Genomic DNA, 17,959 nt, shown 5'->3' with positions numbered 1-17,959 from the left:
GGCGACAACATCGATGTACTGTGGAGACCTCACGCCCCACGTGTTGAGCAATTCGGCGGTACGTCCACCCGGCCTCCCGCATGCCCACTATACGCCCTCGCTCAAAGTCCGTCAACTGCACATACGGTTCACGTCCACGCTGTCGCGGCATGCTACCAGTGTTAAAGACTGCGATGGAGCTCCGTATGCCACGGCAAACTGGCTGACACTGACGGCGGCGGTGCACAAATGCTGCGCAGCTAGCGCCATTCGACGGCCAACACAGCGGTTCCTGGTGTGTCCGCTGTGCCGTGCGTGTGATCATTGCTTGTACAGCCCTCTCGCAGTGTCCGGAGCAAGTATGGTGGGTCTGACACACCGGTGTCAATGTGTTCTTTTTTCCATTTCCAGGAGTGTATTTGGGAATACGCGTACGGAGGGGTTAATAGTGGAACAACGACATAAAACTATACGCAGGTAGGTGACAGATTCATTGAACAGTCCTAAAAAACGTTTGGTCCACTCCCGAAGGAGGGAGCTTACAAAACCCTCGTTCAACCGATGCTTGAATATTGTTTGTCAGCCTGGGAGTTCGAAGTAATAGAGGAAATGTAAATATCCAAAGAAGAGCAGAGCGTTTCTTCACAGGTTGTTTTAGAAGCTTCTCATCCTACCCCAATGCAGATGCTTCAAGAGAAGAGCTGTGGAGCACGGTGTTGTTTACTGTTGATCTTTCCATAGCGAAAGCCGCGCGGTCAAAGGCGCCTTTCCACAGATCGCGTGGCTGTCCTAGTCAGAGGCTTGAGTCCTCCCTCGGGCATGGGTTTGTGTGTGTGTGTGTGTGTGTGTGTGTGTGTGTGTGTGTGTGTGTGTGTGTGTGTGTGTGTGTTCCTTAGCGTCAAGTTAGTTTAAGTTAGATTAAGTTCTGTGTAAGCCTAAGGACCGATGACCTCAGCCACCAGAGCGGACATTCCTACGGATGTCAACTAATATATTTCTTCCACCTATGTGTATCTTGTAAAAAAAAAAACAAAAAAAACACTGTAGGTAAAATTAGAGGGGTTCGAGCTCACGTAGGGGCTCAAAAATAATCGTTCTTGCCGTGCACCATTCACGACTGGAACAGGTAAGGCTGGACGCAACAGTGGTATATAAAGTACAAAGTACCCTCGGCCACACCCAAAAGTTACTGCCGAGGAATAGATGTAGAAATTGTCAAAAATTAGGTATGCAGTAGTGCACTCAAAAAGTTTGCCGTGTGACCCAAAAAACCAGCTCCAATAAACTTGCGTCCCTACAGGTCATCCTCTGCGCGAACTTAAACGGCGCTAGGTGGAAGAACGCGGGAATTGTTGGCCTTATGTCTCCTAAAGATTCCCACTGGCGCGCCAGCTGTGAAGGACAATGAGCCCTTGGAGAAATCGTGCAATCTAGTCGTCATGAGTCTCTGGGAAGATCGCTGGTGCCGCTTCAACTCTGGCCGAAATGAGCGCATGGAGGGATCGTGGAATCTGGTGGCCGCGATTTTCTCGGATGGTAGGTACTGGAGCGCCAACTCTGGAGGACAATGAGCGTATGGAGGAATCGTGGAATCTGGTGGCCGCAATTTTCTAGCAAGATAGATACTGGCACGCCATCTCCGGAGGACAATGAGCGCGTGGAGCAATCATGGGATCTTGTAAGGGTGAATCTCTCAGGATATCGCTACTGGCGCACCAGCTCTGGACTATTATCAGCTCGTGAACAAATCGTGGAATCAGGTGGGCGCAAGTCTCTCGGAAGATCGCTGCTGGTGCGCCAATTCTGTAGGACAGTGAGCGTGTGGAGGAATCATCGCGAGTCTCTCAGTAGATAGCTACTGGTGTGCCAGTTCTGGAGGACAACGAGCAAGTGGAGGAATCATGGAAGCTGGTGGCTGGGAGTCTCTGGAAAGATCGCTATTGGCACAAAAACTCTGGAGGATAATGGACACGTGGAGGAATCGTGGAATTTGGTGGTCGTGAGTCCCTCGGAAGATCGCTATTGGCGCGCCAGGTCTGGAAGACAATCGACGAGTAGATGAACTGCGCAAACTGGTGGCTGCGAGCCTCTCGAAAGAGCGATACTGATGCGCAAACTCTGGACGACAATGAGCGCGTGGAGGAATCGTGGAATCTGGCGGCCACGTGTCTCTCGAAAGATCACCACTGCTGCGCCAACTCTGGAGGACAATGGCCGCTTGGTGGAACCGTGGAATCCGATGAGCACGACGAGTCTGTCGCAAGGCCGCGAGCGATGTGGCGCGCCCGCTGTACGCGACAATGGCCGCGTGACGTGCCGGCGCCTGCAATCCGGTTAACGCCCACGGCTGCAGAGTCGGAGCCGCCCCGAAAGCGCGACGCCGCGCTCATTTGTCTTAATTGACGCTAATTGACGCCGTGACGTCGTGACAAGAAGGGTTAGCCCCAGGATGTGGGGTGCCGGGCACCGGCGAGGGTCGGCAAAAGAGGGAAAATTTTATTACGGGGAAAACACTGCGAGTTACGGGGCGAGGGTCTGCTCTCTGATTCAGAGCTGAGTGCCCGCTGGCTAAATGCGCCTTTCAGCGTCGCGTGTATTATGCGGGTGACCGTCGCGCACTGCAGACTAGGCGCTAGCGGCTAGCTTCGCAGCTATAACAGTTTCTGCATTCTATAGTGCCTCACTGCCCCTGTTTCGACGGAAGGCAGTCCACTACGGCCCGGCTATTAATAACCTGTTTGTTTGCGGTGCCTGCTGTTTTCAGGTTGAAATTGACTAATTTTGGCTGATTATTTTTATCTGTGCTACTATCTTACTTCAGAGACAATAATATGATGATAATTTAAAGCACACACACACACACACACACACACACACACACACACACACACACACACACAAAAACACACAGTGATCGGAAACTGTATGAAAAGCTGCAGGGAAGGCTGTGCTGACAAATAATTGTTAAGAAAAAATTCGATACATTGCGCCGTTTCCGATTTAACTAGCACTGAAATTAGCCAGTCAGGCTGTTGTGTGCGCAAATACTAGCGGCCCACCAGAGACGGTGTAGCCAAACGTGTTCTTCATTTGGTTTCCTAAAACAGAACAAGAGAGCGATACAAAGATTGGACATGGAACGGTAGTAAGAATCGAACCCGAGCCGAAGGCTGAACTGCCTCGTGCTGTCATCTAAGGCCGGCCGACGTGGCCGAGCGGTTCTAGGCGCTTCAGTCTGGAACCACGCAACCGCTACAGTCGCAGGTTCGAATCCTGCCTCGGGCATGATGTCCTTAGGTTAGTTAGGTTTAAGTAGTTCTGAGTTCTAGGGGACTGATGACCTCAGATGTTAAAGTCCCATAGTGCTCAGAGCCATTTGAATTTTTTTTTGTCATCTACGCTATAGAGCAACTGATACTAATTGTTTCCAGCGGGTCGGTTGAATTTTCGTGCGCAGCGGTCTGACTGTGCTAATTAACTCGGAAGAGCCGCCACGTATCGTATGTTTTTCTTACAATCATTTCTCAGCACAGCCTACACTGCAACACCCATAAAAGCTTTTCAGACCGTTCCTGACCCTCTATGTGAATGGACGTTGCCATGTCTGAGAACAAGAAAGGATAACTTTTAAAGTTAAGTAGGCGAGTAGTCCTTATGTGTGTCGGTTTTCTAATTTTAATTCTCTAGCGTAATTAGCCGTTCGAAGAGGACTAGATACGCCGTCCGTTCAAAATGAGCCGAGACTCGTTTTATTCCTGGGGTTAAAGCGAGGTCAGTGCCGTAACTTCGGTGGCAGGTTGAACTAACAACTGAAAAAAACAGATGTTCATTCGACCAGTCAGTTCCTAGAGGGCAGTGTTAAGTAGTGATTGTGTGGCCGTAGTGTATCAACTGTACTGTGTCACAAATCACAACAGAGCAACGTCTCCAAACCAAGTGTTCAAGACATGCTTCAGAATGTTTTTAAGAGGACAAAAGTGTGTATGAAGTATTCATACCTGCCACAAAACAACAAAGGGCAGAATTTCTCTAGAAGGGCCAACAGTTTGACGACATAACCGACATTCAAGCTAATGTAACACATTAATTGAACAATATCCCAAAGAAGTTTTCTGACAGTTTTGCATGATTGTATGATTGTTCTGTTCGTCGTAATCCAGTACGAAGAGACTACGTAGAACACCTGAAGCATTAAAACCAGCTTAACGTCTATGTTTTTTATTTATCCAGTCTCAAAACTTTTTGGACTGACAGGGTCTTTCATATTAACACAATAACCTTTTTATTAAAAACTGTTCAGCAAGAAACACATAGCAATGTTTCATTTCCAAGAATAAAAATGTATTCAGCTTTTAGAACTATTTTCACCTTGCCCCGTATTCAGTGTCATCTGGCTTCAGTATATTTGCATGGGGTTTTTACAACTGGCAAAATTACTGAAACTGTATTAAAATGAACATTTATGCAACTAGGTGCTGTACACAAAAGGCCATTTTCTTAATACGTCTGTAGAAGAACTACTTCTAAAAATGAATTTATTGAAAACGTTTAACAGCAAACATCGTCAAATTGCTCCGATATCCCCTTACAACCGCTACTCAAACCCCGTGTATTAATACCAGAATCCGCACAACAGGACAGAAGGTAAGGGGACCGTACTAACTTCCCTTCACAAATTTGATTCTTACTGACAGGGTATACTGGACACGAGTAGTATGTCAACACATGTAAACAGGATCTGCTTCTATGTGCGTGGTACGCCGCGAAGCTGTGTGATGACCAAAGAACAGGTTATGAATGTAAGCCAAGTTTATTTTGCGATAGACACATTGTAAAAACCATACACATGCAAAAATTCGGCGTTCATTACATGTGCATCACATGTCGCAGTAATTATTGTTTTCCATGTTTCTACGATCAGTATCATCCTTATTCGTGCACTGCTTCATAGATTACACAATACACTTGTCAGAAATGTAGATACAATAATGTAAGAGACTACACTGATTCGATTCAAAGTTGTTGTACTTCCTTTTTTATTTCTAATCTGATAACGAAAAACAATATTTCTGCTTTTTTCAGGAAAGAGATTATGAAAATAATAAATGATTCAATAGATATTGATAATCTGCGCAATCAGTTGTTTTAAATAAGTGGGAATTTAAAAAAAGTACCAGCAGTGACATCCAATACAGATACCTCGCGCTTATGAAACTAACAAGGGAACCGTACGAACTCGTCACCGAGTTGATTCATATTGACAGGATGTATACTGCACGACTACGACTTCAAAAGATGTAAACAAGAGGACGCAACTCTAAACCGTTGTCGAGAAAAATCGAGTTTCAAAATTATACGCGTATTTACATATACTGAATGATGTGTAGCATTCAAGAAATCCGTAGTTGAGCGTTTTTAGCGGTTAGTTTGAGCAGCGCGAGATCTATGGATCCAATGACCCTACCTACACTTTTTTTTTCTTCCCACGTAACTATTATGACTATGAAAACTGTCATTATTGACTGATACATTTATTAGTTTCATAATATTTATTGTGAAAAAAACCAGAAAATATTTTTCGTAATGAGACTGGGATAAAATGGATATTAGAACGTTGAATTAAATCAGTACAGTCGTTTTATTTGAATTATTTTATCTTCATGTGTGGCACGTATAAAGAGTAACCTATGGAGCACTGTACCAATCAGGATGACGCTGATAGAAAATCAGGAAACAATAGTTATACCGACATACAGTATTTACAGTGGATGCCAAATCTGCATGTGCATGGTTTTGTCATGTGTCTATTGCAAAATAAAGTTGGTTTACATTCGTAAGCGGTGCTCGGTCATCATACAATTTCTCAGCGTATCACGGATATCTGTTGTTAGAAGTACTTGGCAATGAAATACAAAAAAGAGTACCCGGAAGCGCGGTTTGATCCAAGGACCCCGCGATTATGAAACTAAGCGCTTACTCGCTTGGCTGCGGAATTCTTGATTACTTTCGACCATATGAAGTTTGTAAGAACGATTTTCTCAAAAACGGTAGTGTGTTGCATCTTGCTATTTACATGTGCTGAAATGCTAGTGCTGTCAGTATAAGCCGGTCGGAGTGGCCGAGCGGTTAAAGGCGCTACAGTCCGGAACCGCACGACCGCTACGGTCGCAGGTTCGAATCCTGCCTCGGGCATGGATGTGTGTGATGTCCTTAGGTTAGTTAGGTTTAAGTAGTTCTAAGTTCTAGGGGACTTATGACCACAGCAGTTGAGTCCCATATTGCTCAGAGCCATTTTTTTGTCAGTATAAATCAAATCGGTGAGGGAAAGTTCGTACGGGACCCTTGTAAGCACTTACCCCTAAGCCGCGGACTCCTTGGCTACTAACTACCACACAACTTATTTAGACTGTGTGATCAAAAATATCCGGACACATGGCTGAACATGACTTACAAGTTCGTGGCACCCTCCATCGGTAATGGTGGATTTCAATATGGTGTTGGTCCACCTTCAGCCTTGATGACAGCTTCCACTCCTCGCAGGCATACATTCAATCAGGTTTCTTGGGGAATGGCAGCCCATTCTTCACGGAGTGCTGTACTGAAGAGAGGTATCGATGTCGGTCGGTGAGGCCTGGCAAGATGTCGGCGTTTCAAAACATCCCTCAGGACTCTGTGCAAACCAGTCCATTACAGGCATGTTACTGTCATGTAACCACTCCGCCACAGGCCGTGCATTATGAAGAGGTGCTCGGTCGTGTTGAAAAATGCAATCGCCATCCCCGAATTGCTCTTCAACAGTGGGAAACAAGAAGGTGCTTAAAACATCATTGTAGGCCTGTTCTGTGATAGTGCCACACAAAACAACAAGGGTTGCAAGCCCCCTTCATGAAAAACACGACCACACCATAACACCACGCCTTCGAATTTCACTGTTGGTACTACACACGCTGGCAGATGACGTTCACTGGGCATTCGCCATACCCATACGCAGCCATCAGATCGCCACATTCTGTACCGTGTTTCATCATTCCACATAACGTTTTTCCACTGTTCAATCGTGCAATGTTTACGCTCCTTACACTAAGCGAGGCGTCGTTTGGCATTTACCGGCGTGATGTGTGGCTTATGAGCAGCCACTCGAGCATGAAATCCAACTGCCGTACTACTTGCAGTGGATCCTGATGCAGTTTGGAATTCCTGTGCGATGGTTTGGGTAGATATCAGATATTACACATTACGACCCTCTTCAACTGTCAGCGGTCTCTGTCAGTCAACAGACGAGGTCGGCCTGTACGCTGTTGTGCTGTACGTGTCCCTTCGCGTTTCCACTTCACTATCACATCGGAAACAGTGGACCTAGGGATGTATAGGAGTGTAGAAATCTCCTCCCGTACAGACGTATGACACAAGTGACACCCAATCGCCTGCTCATGTTCGAGGTCCGTGAGTTCCGCGGAGCCCCCCATTCTGCTCTCTCACGATGTCTAAAGACTACTGAGGTCGCTCGTATGGAGTACCTGGCAGTAGGTGGCAGCACAATGCACCTAATATGAAAAACGTATATTTTTGGGGTGTCCGTATACTTTTGATTACATAGTGTAAGAACCCCCAAAAATGTTCAAACGCGACTTTCTCGAAAATACTTGAGAGTTGCGCCTTCCTATTTAAATATGTTGATGGCCTAGTCGTGCCTACACACCATGTGAATATGAATCAGATCCGTGAGGGGAAGTCGTACGGTTCGCTTGTAAGAAACTTTAGGATATTCCTCTACCGGTACCATTTCATTACAGCTCTTAGCAAATGCCAACGACTGTATACTGCGTAGTACGGCATTCGATAAATCACGAACAAGTCATAGACAGCCAGTTGTTAAGCAGTAGTATTTCGCTGGTGAGGAAATTACTGGTGGCAGCGGAGTTCCCTCGGAAGTGAGGAGGTGAGTGGGCGCTGAATGGATCCACTTGGAAGGGCCGGTGCCTCCCCCCGCGCAGCCGCCATGCGACAAATGCAGGCGCACAGTAGCGTAGCGGGTAAGCGCAGGCGTGTCCGCCGCTGCGAGCGCTGATCCGGCGGAATGTCTCGCGAGGCGGCCCACGCTTTAAAAGCCGGCAGCGGCGAAATTCCCGCCGTATCGGCGAGAATGGCAGGTGTGGGAACAAAGGCCCGGCGCCCAGAGAGGCAGAAAGCGCCCGCCACTGCCGGAGCAAAGGTTCTCAAAGAATACAGAAATCCATTAGAATCTACGAGCTTCACGGAGCCTTTTTTTGTCCCTTCTTTTTTTAAAAAAAATGCCGATGCTTCTCTGCCTCCGACGCCAGCACTCGTTCGCTACCTGGGCTCTTCTCGCTCTGATAACCAGGCGTGTTCAGTGAGCGAGAACAGACTGTGCAATGACATTCCTGAGGGTGGTGAAGATTGTAGCGAATGGCAGGACGGATTGGGGGAGGAGTGGAGGGTATAGTCTTGGTGGGGAGCCTGCCCTGGGCATGAGGCCAGGACTGAACCACAGGCTGTTACAGTAGGTGGAACAAACCGCAACTCCACATGCAAATATCACAAGTCTTATTTTTTTTAAAGATTTTAAACGTCTTCAGCAACTGCGCATCGGTGGATTGGAAATAACAGCCCACCAGTTGCAAATTACAGGTTTATTAAACCTTGACCATTGTTTCGAAAGTACCCTCTTCAGAAAGTACTCTACCTATTATCAAATATTATGACATTGTGTGTGCAACAGTGACGGTATCATTAAAATAAGCAACATTACAGGAAATGTTTACAAAATAATTTTAATGAAGCATACTCACATATAGTCACATATTATCTATATCCGATGAGTCGTTGACTCAGGTTAGTACAAGTGGCTGACACGCACGTGTACTTAACAGTCAGTAACTTCAACATCGAATATAAGTGGTATGTGATGTTACGTGAATGTGCTTTACTAAATTATTTGTAAGCATTTCCTGTAATTGCTTATTGTAATGGTACCATCTCTTTTCCACACGCAGTGTTGTAATATTTGCTAATATGTACAATGCCTTCTAAAGAAGGCAGATTTAGAACTGTCGAAACCCTATCCAAGGTGTAATAAATCTATATTTTTCGACTGGTTGGCTATTATTTCCAATCCATTGAAGGAATAAAGTATATTTAATTTTTAGCTATCGGTCTATTATGGGGACAGCAGTCTCGTCACATGAAAATGGCCAGCTTTTTAGTTGAGGGCAGCAGCAAGGCAAAAGCACTGGAGTGTAACATTCGACTAAACTGGAGACGTTTTGTATTTGAGACTAAAAACTCCTTGTATAAATCAGTTGTAGAAGGCAAAAAATTTACGAGTGTGGTTTGATGAAACAGTTTCAAGGGCTCTTCCGCAAAGTGGATCCTGTTTTTAGCACCGTACTGTGAAACTCACTTCATAATTCAGCAAAAATTGAAAGCTCGACTTTATGCTGGTCTTCAGATCCACAAACAGGTGAAGGAACAGGAAGATGAGAACACAATGAATATTAGAGAAAATATGCATGGACTTCCGTTAGGTTTGATACTGGAAACTTTCTACGGAATAAAAAACATTCAAAATACAAGAACAACAGGACATTAAGATGGGTAAGAGGTACCTGAAACAGATGGAATGAAACTATGATGGCAGGATACTGTAGCATATTGAATAGGGATAGTAAAGGTGAAGATTCTGCACGATAAAATAAAAAGTTTGAAAGTTAAATGTGAGAGAATACTCATTATGTTGCTAAGAGAACTGTTCATAGTTACATATAAAACAATAACAATAAAAAGACCTTGATTGAATTTTATTTGCACATCTTGGTTCAGTTACATGGAAGTATAAAATAAGAGAGCTTTTGTGAGAAATCACGAAGTGGTAGTATAAAATGAAACTAATTCTTAGAATTAATAATAGAAATTGATTCTAGAGCACCTAGTTTTTGAGTAACACCGGACAAAAACTAAAATAAAATAGCGCTTATGTTGCCTCTCACTGGAGCTGGTCCGTTGGTGTCTTCTCGGAGCAAGTGGATGCGAATCTGGAATCGCTGCGGTAGGAGAAATTTTCAAAGCCCCAATTAGGCCGGGTGCTGGAGGAGACGTTGCAGCTTAATCAGCCGATTACGTGAGGGGTTGAATTTTAGCCATGTTAGCTGTGACTAATAGAGTGGCGGCACGTGACGTTGTTGATGGTGATGCATCAATCATATAGGGACGCGGTGGCACCCTTGGTGATCGAGAGGTGAAGAGTATATGCCACGCTTGGCACTCTCTCTTCGTTGTCTTCTTCTTTTTTTTTTTTTTTAACTGCATCAGTCTTCCGACTGGTTTGATGTCGACAGCCAACGATCCATCTCCTGTCCAGATGTCTTCATCGCAAATTAACAACTACACTCAAGTTCCGCAATAATTTTTTGTATATATTCTAATCTCACTTTTTTCCTTACAAACTGTGCCCTCTACGTCTCCTTAAAGTATCACGGAACGTATTCCTTACGTCTTAACATATGTCCTATCGTCCCATATTTTCTTTTCAGTTCATACCTCATCAGTCAGCTTACATTTCAGTATCCTTCTGTAACACCACAACTCAAACGCTTTGATTCTCTTCTCCTCTCGTTTCCCACAGTCCATGATTGGCTTCCATACAATGCTGTGCTGAAGTTGAAGTCTATGTTCGATACTAACAGACTTCTTTTAGCGAGGAGTACTCTCCTAGTCTGCTTGTCATCTCACAATTGCTTCATCTATTGTGTGTTATTTTGCTTCTAACATAGCGGACTTCCTTCACTGCATGCTCCCCAGTTTTGATGTTCAGTCTGTCGCTAATCTCATTTCTGCTCACTTCGCCATTAAAAGAGCACTGTTTCCTTTACCTTGCCTGAGAAAGAGTTATTGAAGACAGTGACCTAAATTAATTCTACAAGATGCAAATAGAAGGGGGGAGTGGTAGGGGGCGGTGAGCGGCGAATGCGAGGGAATCGTGTCAAAAGTTGTACCGCATTAAGCATTAACTATGTGTTGTCTCCTTCCGAAGCCAGACACAATTTCGGGCTAAAGTAATCTGTATGCTATGTGTTTTCTGGGATGTTATGATAAAAGAAGACACTAGAAGGAAGGTAGTAGTGTAGGACACCACAGAAAATAATGTTTCTTGATTGCTGTTTAGGAAACAAAAAGTGACACAACAGCAGCCCAGAGAGAAAAAGAGGAATGCAACCTACGAACTATAGCGTTCCTGCTAAGATCCAGGTCCATGAGGAAGGGTCACAGCATCCAGGTTAGAACTAATTATTAGATTCTTGGCATACTGATTTACAGGCTGCGTGGGTGAGGAAAGACCTTGATTTCAGACAGCAATGTGAGACAGACACGCGTAGAATTCCAGACTGAGTGGCGACAATGTGGTACACCGAATGGTCTGCCTTTTCTCTCCAATCAGTCGAATGTCAATCGGCTTCTCCGTATACACTAGTCGAAAAAATTCGGGAGAAAACCAGCAGGTGATTTATAGCGTTAAACCCCTCAGATATGCAAAACATCTTCAGTTCATCGCAGCATAGAATCTACATTTTCTTAGGGGCAAAAGCAAAAGATGGAGTTGTGTTTCGATCAGGAAATTACATACTTTTAAAGGATCATTAAGAGTTTTTACTATTCCGTAAAACTGTAATACAGATTACATAAGTTTCCGATAATTAAATTTTTTTATTTCAAAACTAGTATTTGCGCTTGAAACTGTGTGGTGGAAGTTACAGCGTGTGAAACGAATGTATGAACATCTTCCTAACATAGTCCACTACAACACACATACTTTCTTCTTCGTATCGTGCATCTATGACAGCAAAATTGAATCATATATATCACATATGTTTAAAATATCTCATAAAAATGCCTTTTTCGAATTGTAGGCAGTTCTCGCGATAGACCAGAGACCGGATCATTAATAAGTTCGCAGCAATAAGCAAACTAACTGACAGCACAACACAACAGCTACTTTGAAGTGGCTATTGCATTGTTGTAGGGCCTACACAGTATTATTATTATTATTATTATTATTATTATTATTAGTAGTAGTAGTAGTATTGACAGTAATCAAATACAAAGCAATGGCAGCCTGCAGTCTTCCAGTTTTTTGCCATTCCATAACTAACGTGCCCAGAAATCAAGTGAATTCCAAATAATAAGAATAGTGCTGACATTTTAGCTTGGCTGATTTTGGTTGGGATGCATGGTGAGAGTGACGCAAACTTCGTTAGGGAGAGAAGTAGTGCAGAAGAAGCACGTTTCGTAACAAGTGTCTGCTTTCAACGGCTTTTCTGAGGAGAAGTTGTATATTGCTGTTGGAATTACTTCATCATTCGATAGGATAAGGTTGTTAGAAATAAGCGGTACTAAACGTCTCATTAGAACGAGGTTTAATAAAACACCTACAGAAACGAAATGTAATTTGTTTTTCATCATATTGAAAATAAAAGTATTCAGAAAAATTATTTTTCATTTTAAAGTTTAATTAGCACTTAATTGTGGGGAGGGTGGGGGGGTGGAGTTACTAGCTAATATCTGATTGCATTCAGGGGTAAAGGTCTAAGAAGGGTTGGAAAGCATTGCAATAGGAGGTTCACAACACAAGATATCCCCATTCAGATATTTTAATGCATGAAGAGTGCAACACTATATCTATATATGTCTAGTAACGATGTATTTTGTTAACAGTACATAATGTTTATGTGGTTATTCAGCATCAGTTCAGAAGTGAAAAAGATGATTCAGCTCAGGATTCAGGTAAGGGGGTAGGCCAGGGTGATACTCGATTTTGCAGTCAATATCCATGGTTTCATTCTTCGTAAAACAAGAAACAAATTACAAAACTGACTTCAGACCTGTACTGGACACCGTTAAGCCTGTATTACGTATTTACTGCATTTCCCGTCGGTGCTTGGCAGGACATAATAATAATAATAATAATAATAATAATAATAATAATAATATTGAAAAGAAAAAAACACTGCCTAATGTTCTGCAAAATTATATTTATTTTGTCGCGAACCAATTCCGTCTTCTCTGGCCATCTTCAGGTGACAACTGAAAGTCGCAAACACAGATAAACTTGATGTGCGACGTACCCAGATATTATCTGTACGGAAAATACAAAAGTGACGAAGTAATACAATATTACAATAATAACAATGACTAGAAAATGGTAAACAAAGTTTTTATGTGCAGGTACATATAACAAATTATGAGAAATAAAATGAAGTTACAGTTTGAATCTAGTATTTGTAACGAGAATTAAATTTAACGACGGAGAAAATAGAAACTGAGTCTGATCATTTAATACTACGCTGGGATTCTGTGTCATGTTTTTGTTGATTTTCATTATTTCCAGTAGGGTCATTTTTCTGCGGTTTATTGACAGAGTGTAAAAGTTCATATTCTGCATCGCATGGATGGTTCTCTGCTAAAAGATGATCAGCAAAGGTCGAATCTTTCTCCTTTTATCTCCAGCATCTCTGCCTGACCGACCAATATAATTTCTTTCTTTCTTTCTTTCTTTTCTTTTTACACTGTTGTGTCATACTTTTATGAATGTATCTTAAAAATAGACAACCTAAGAAACATTTTAAGGCAGTAAAAAAATTAGGCTAAAAAAATTTCTGCTCTGGTCTGACCCGTTAAGCGGTCTGCACAAAGGCTTTTAAACCCCACATATGCAGCGTTACCTGGAAAATTTCGATATTTAAATTAACTAATGTCGTCTACGAGTAGCAAGGGTGGAATACTTACTAAGTAAGTAAGAGAAAAGAAATCCATTTCTCGCACAATAATTTCTAAAACTTGCTTCGCCATCATATGAACAAATTTACCTGCATCTTACACCTTCCCCAGTGCCTCCCCCACTGCTTCATTTTCCACCAGCGAAGCATTACTGAATTAACGCAAAAGTATCTTCGGATTGCGCAATGAGTCAGATGAACATTGTTGTGTGATCGCCTATTTTATTTTATTTTTTCCTCTGAAACAGTGTTTTAATATCCCTCCACAGTCGCAACGACAAGATGTGCTCACTTCCTGTAGCACACTTACAGAGCAGAGTTTGTACCTGCAGTTTCATCGCGCAGGAGTGTGTGTGTGTGTGTGTGTGTGTGTGTGTGTGTGTGTGTGTGTGTGTGTGAGAGAGAGAGAGAGAGAGCGAGAGAGAGGGGGGGGGGGTAGAAGGAAGAGGTGTATGACGTCATCTACAGGAAAGCGAGGAAAGTTTGCGGTGGAGCAGGCTTGGACTTCTGGGAGCAAAGGGCCTGGAGAAGCAGCAAATGCGAAGCGTATTCTGGGCAGCGCTGCTTCTCATGTTCCAGCGCTGACCGCCATGGCAGGAGAAGTGGGCGGAGGTGGAGGAAGTGATGTAGAACCGAGAAACTGTCGCCGCGGTGTATGTTGCCACAACTGCACTTTGCAGGATTGCGAGGTAAAAAGTTCGCCGGAATATACGCCAGAATGTAAGGCACCAGTGCCAACCGCTGTCGCTGCTACTACTGCTCTTGCTGCTGCTAGATACGTATACGCCGTCTGTCGTAGTGTGGGACTTAGGCAGCACCATCAACGTGATTTTAATTAATTTAGAACGCGCATTATGTACACCGTCGATGTGAAATTTACACAGTTCTCATCTCTTCCACAACCAGACTCGTTCTCACACAAGAAATTCACTGAAATCCAAGGAAGTGTCGTACATAGGAGTAACCGAATACAAGGGTCGGTGGATCCATTAGACGTGGGAGACGTAGAGACGTACAGGGAGGTTCTGGTATTAAAATTTTTCAGAAAATTTCAGGAAGCCCTGTAAGATACCAGCCCTTGATGCAAAGAGGGGTACTAGATGGGACCGTATGGTCATAAGAATTATCTTAAATCCGGATAATCGGGAAATTTTCGGGAATCGAGAATCTCGACCATTTTTGCCTGTTATTACATTGATACTGGCAAGATATCGGGCTCAGCGATTCCATGATTTTCGAGAACGTTTTAATTCCAGTAATATAAATGTGACGTAAAGTCTTGCAGGGGTCAGGCGACCGTTATTATAATAATCAGCAGAGGGCTCTAAGTACGGGCGACACTGGTCTCTGACTACGGCGAACACCAGAAGATCCTGAAGAAATTCCAGCAGAGCGGTCGAACTTTAAGTGAAGAGGAATATGACACGGCCGAACGATCAACAAGATTTTACCTTGAAAGAGGACTGTCCTATTTGCTATATCGATTTCAAGACTTTTGGCCACAATTGTGAATGAAGATGTGGTGCGTCCGACAGTCTGACAATGTACTTGGTTTGACAGGGATGAAGGCTGACCTGCCGCGCAGTGGAGGCAGCATTATTTACAGAGGATTTTGTATTAACATATTCTGAGGAAAATGTTTGTGGAACTGAGATGATATGAATGCAAGAGTTTCAGAAGGGAAGTTTTCTAAGGTAATCTAGTTTCTTTATGTATTCGTAATTGTGTAGTTTCTTATTGTTAGAACATTCTGCTTGTTTAAAGTTTACTGTAAGAAGTTCAAATGGCTCTAAGCACTATGGGACTTAACATCTGAGGTCATTAGTCCCCTAGACTTAGAACTACTTAAACCTAACTAACCTAAGGACATAACACATTCGAACCTGCGACTGTAGCAGCAGCACGATTCCGGACTGAAGCGCCTAGAGCCGCTCGGCCACAGCGGCCGGCATTTTAAGACGTTTTACAGTGAATCACTGTCAAGGAAAGTAATTGTACACAAGAAAATGATTAAGAAAGATTTTTGCTAACTTTTCTAGTAGTGAGAACTCTATGAAAGGACGTATTGTTATGGCTTAATGAAGCATAGTTATACGTGGGAGTCTTTGTTCTCATTTATCAGTCGTTAAGTTTACTTCCTTGTTTTTTATTCATTACCTTTATGAATGTCTTTTGTATAATGGCGGCCGGCCGTGGTGGCCGAGCTGTTCTAAGCGCTACGTTCTGGGACCGCGCGACCGCTACGGTCGCAGGTTCGAATCCTGCCCCGGGCATGGATGTGTTTGATGTCCTTACGTTAGTTAGGTTTAAGTAGTTCTAATTCCTAGGGGACTGATGATCTCAGAAGTTAAGTGCCATTGTGCTCAGAGCCATTTGAACCATTTGTATACTGGCATTGCGCATCGCTGATTGTTTGCTGAAGAAGCATTTCTATGAAAAGTGATAAGAGAGCGTCTTGCATTACACATCGCAAGTACAGTAAATGAAATTTGGTTTTGACAGTTTCATCATTATCTTAAAAGTAAAAGCAGACGAACGTTCCTTTCGCACTTGTAGGGCAACAATTTCAATTATCAGCAATACTCAAGAACACTGTAAGGTACATTGATTGTCTGAATGTATTTGTGAAAATATCGTATCATTTAAGATGTTTCAAATCAGTAAAAGATTTCAGAAAGGTGTTTTCTTTTGGACTTTCGAGCACTTTTAACAAAAAGTCAGATGTGTTAATTTTTATGTTCATTTCCTCTGTAATTACAGTAACAGTTCTGGTATAGTCATTGTTTGCAGACTAAAGATATAGATTATATAACATTCAGGGCCAAGATTCTTATTTGAGTCATTCTGTTTTGCAGTCAGATAGCGTACGTAAACTCTATTAAAAGAGGATTGCTCTATCGTAGGCGAATTGTTTGCTGTACTGGATAGCCTGGATTTCGCATTGACTAGCGTGAGCTTCACATACTTTTGTTCAAAATTTAACTTCCAAAACTTAACTTTAACACAGTTCTGTTGACTTGTACTGAGATTTATGCATTTCAGGTAAGTTTTACTAATTTCTCAAATACCAACACGACACATGCAAACATGAGTTTCCAAGTTTTACAATATACTTTCAGCCTTCAGTTACAACGGCCAAGACAACTTGAGCACCTCCGTAAGAAATATATTACTTGCTCCCTCGGACAAAAAAATGGCTCTGAGCACTATGGGACTCAACTGCTGTGGTCATAAGTCCCCTAGAACTTAGAACTACTTAAACCTAACTAACCTAAGGACAGCACACAGCACCCAGCCATCACGAGGCAGAGAAAATCCCTAACCCCGCCGGGAATCGAACCCGGGAACCCGGGCGTGGGAAGCGAGAACGCTACCGCACGACCACGAGATGCGCCCCCTCGGACAGTTTATGTCACAATCATGACACTACCCTTTCACAAATTCGGGATTCTACAGTGCCGAATCAAAGGCCATTCTTCCTTCGTCACTCGCAAGTGGAATAGCAAGTGGGTGAGAAGAGAACTGGCACAATGTGCACCTTCTATCGTGCTACATACAGTGGCTTGTACAGTACAGTACTGAAAACACAGGGGAGGACCTGGTAACGGCATTCCGGACAAAAGTGTGCCCCCTTACCCCTGAAACAACAGAAGCTGCAGTGTCGATACCCAGAATGCAAGGCAAGTACTACGGCATTTAGGGCTGCTATTATTGGATCTCGGGCCGGTTCTGGTCACCTCCGGCGAAATCCACACCCTTGACTGCCCTCCGAGTGACATTCGACGCCTCGCCGGAAAGATCATCTGCTGGCATTTTGCCGAAATTCCTCTTGCGTTGCTCGTTCGCGATGACCTTAGCAGTCTAATCTAAAATTCTACACTTTTAATTCTGCGGAAGATATAGTCTGGCACCAGACGCACTGCTGTACTTGCTCGTGAATCAGTTTCATCTGCCAGTGTTTCTATGTGTGTTTATTTTTGCTGGCCTTCTATCTACTATTTAAATCAACAAAGACGAAATAACTAGTACATGCGGCCACATTTAAGAGACAGTATCGGCATTATATTGGATTAAATTTTTTGACGAACTGGTATATATTCTCATCCTAGTATTGTCTAAAACGATAGCACTACGTATCTGTGTGGCTTGAATGTGGATTTCGGTTTCCATTTTGCAGAAATAATTTTGCA

The sequence above is a fragment of the Schistocerca serialis genome, chromosome 7 (genome assembly GCF_023864345.2).
Source record: "Schistocerca serialis cubense isolate TAMUIC-IGC-003099 chromosome 7, iqSchSeri2.2, whole genome shotgun sequence".
NCBI classification, from domain to species: domain Eukaryota; kingdom Metazoa; phylum Arthropoda; class Insecta; order Orthoptera; family Acrididae; genus Schistocerca; species Schistocerca serialis.
This window is presented reverse-complemented; position numbering follows the sequence as displayed.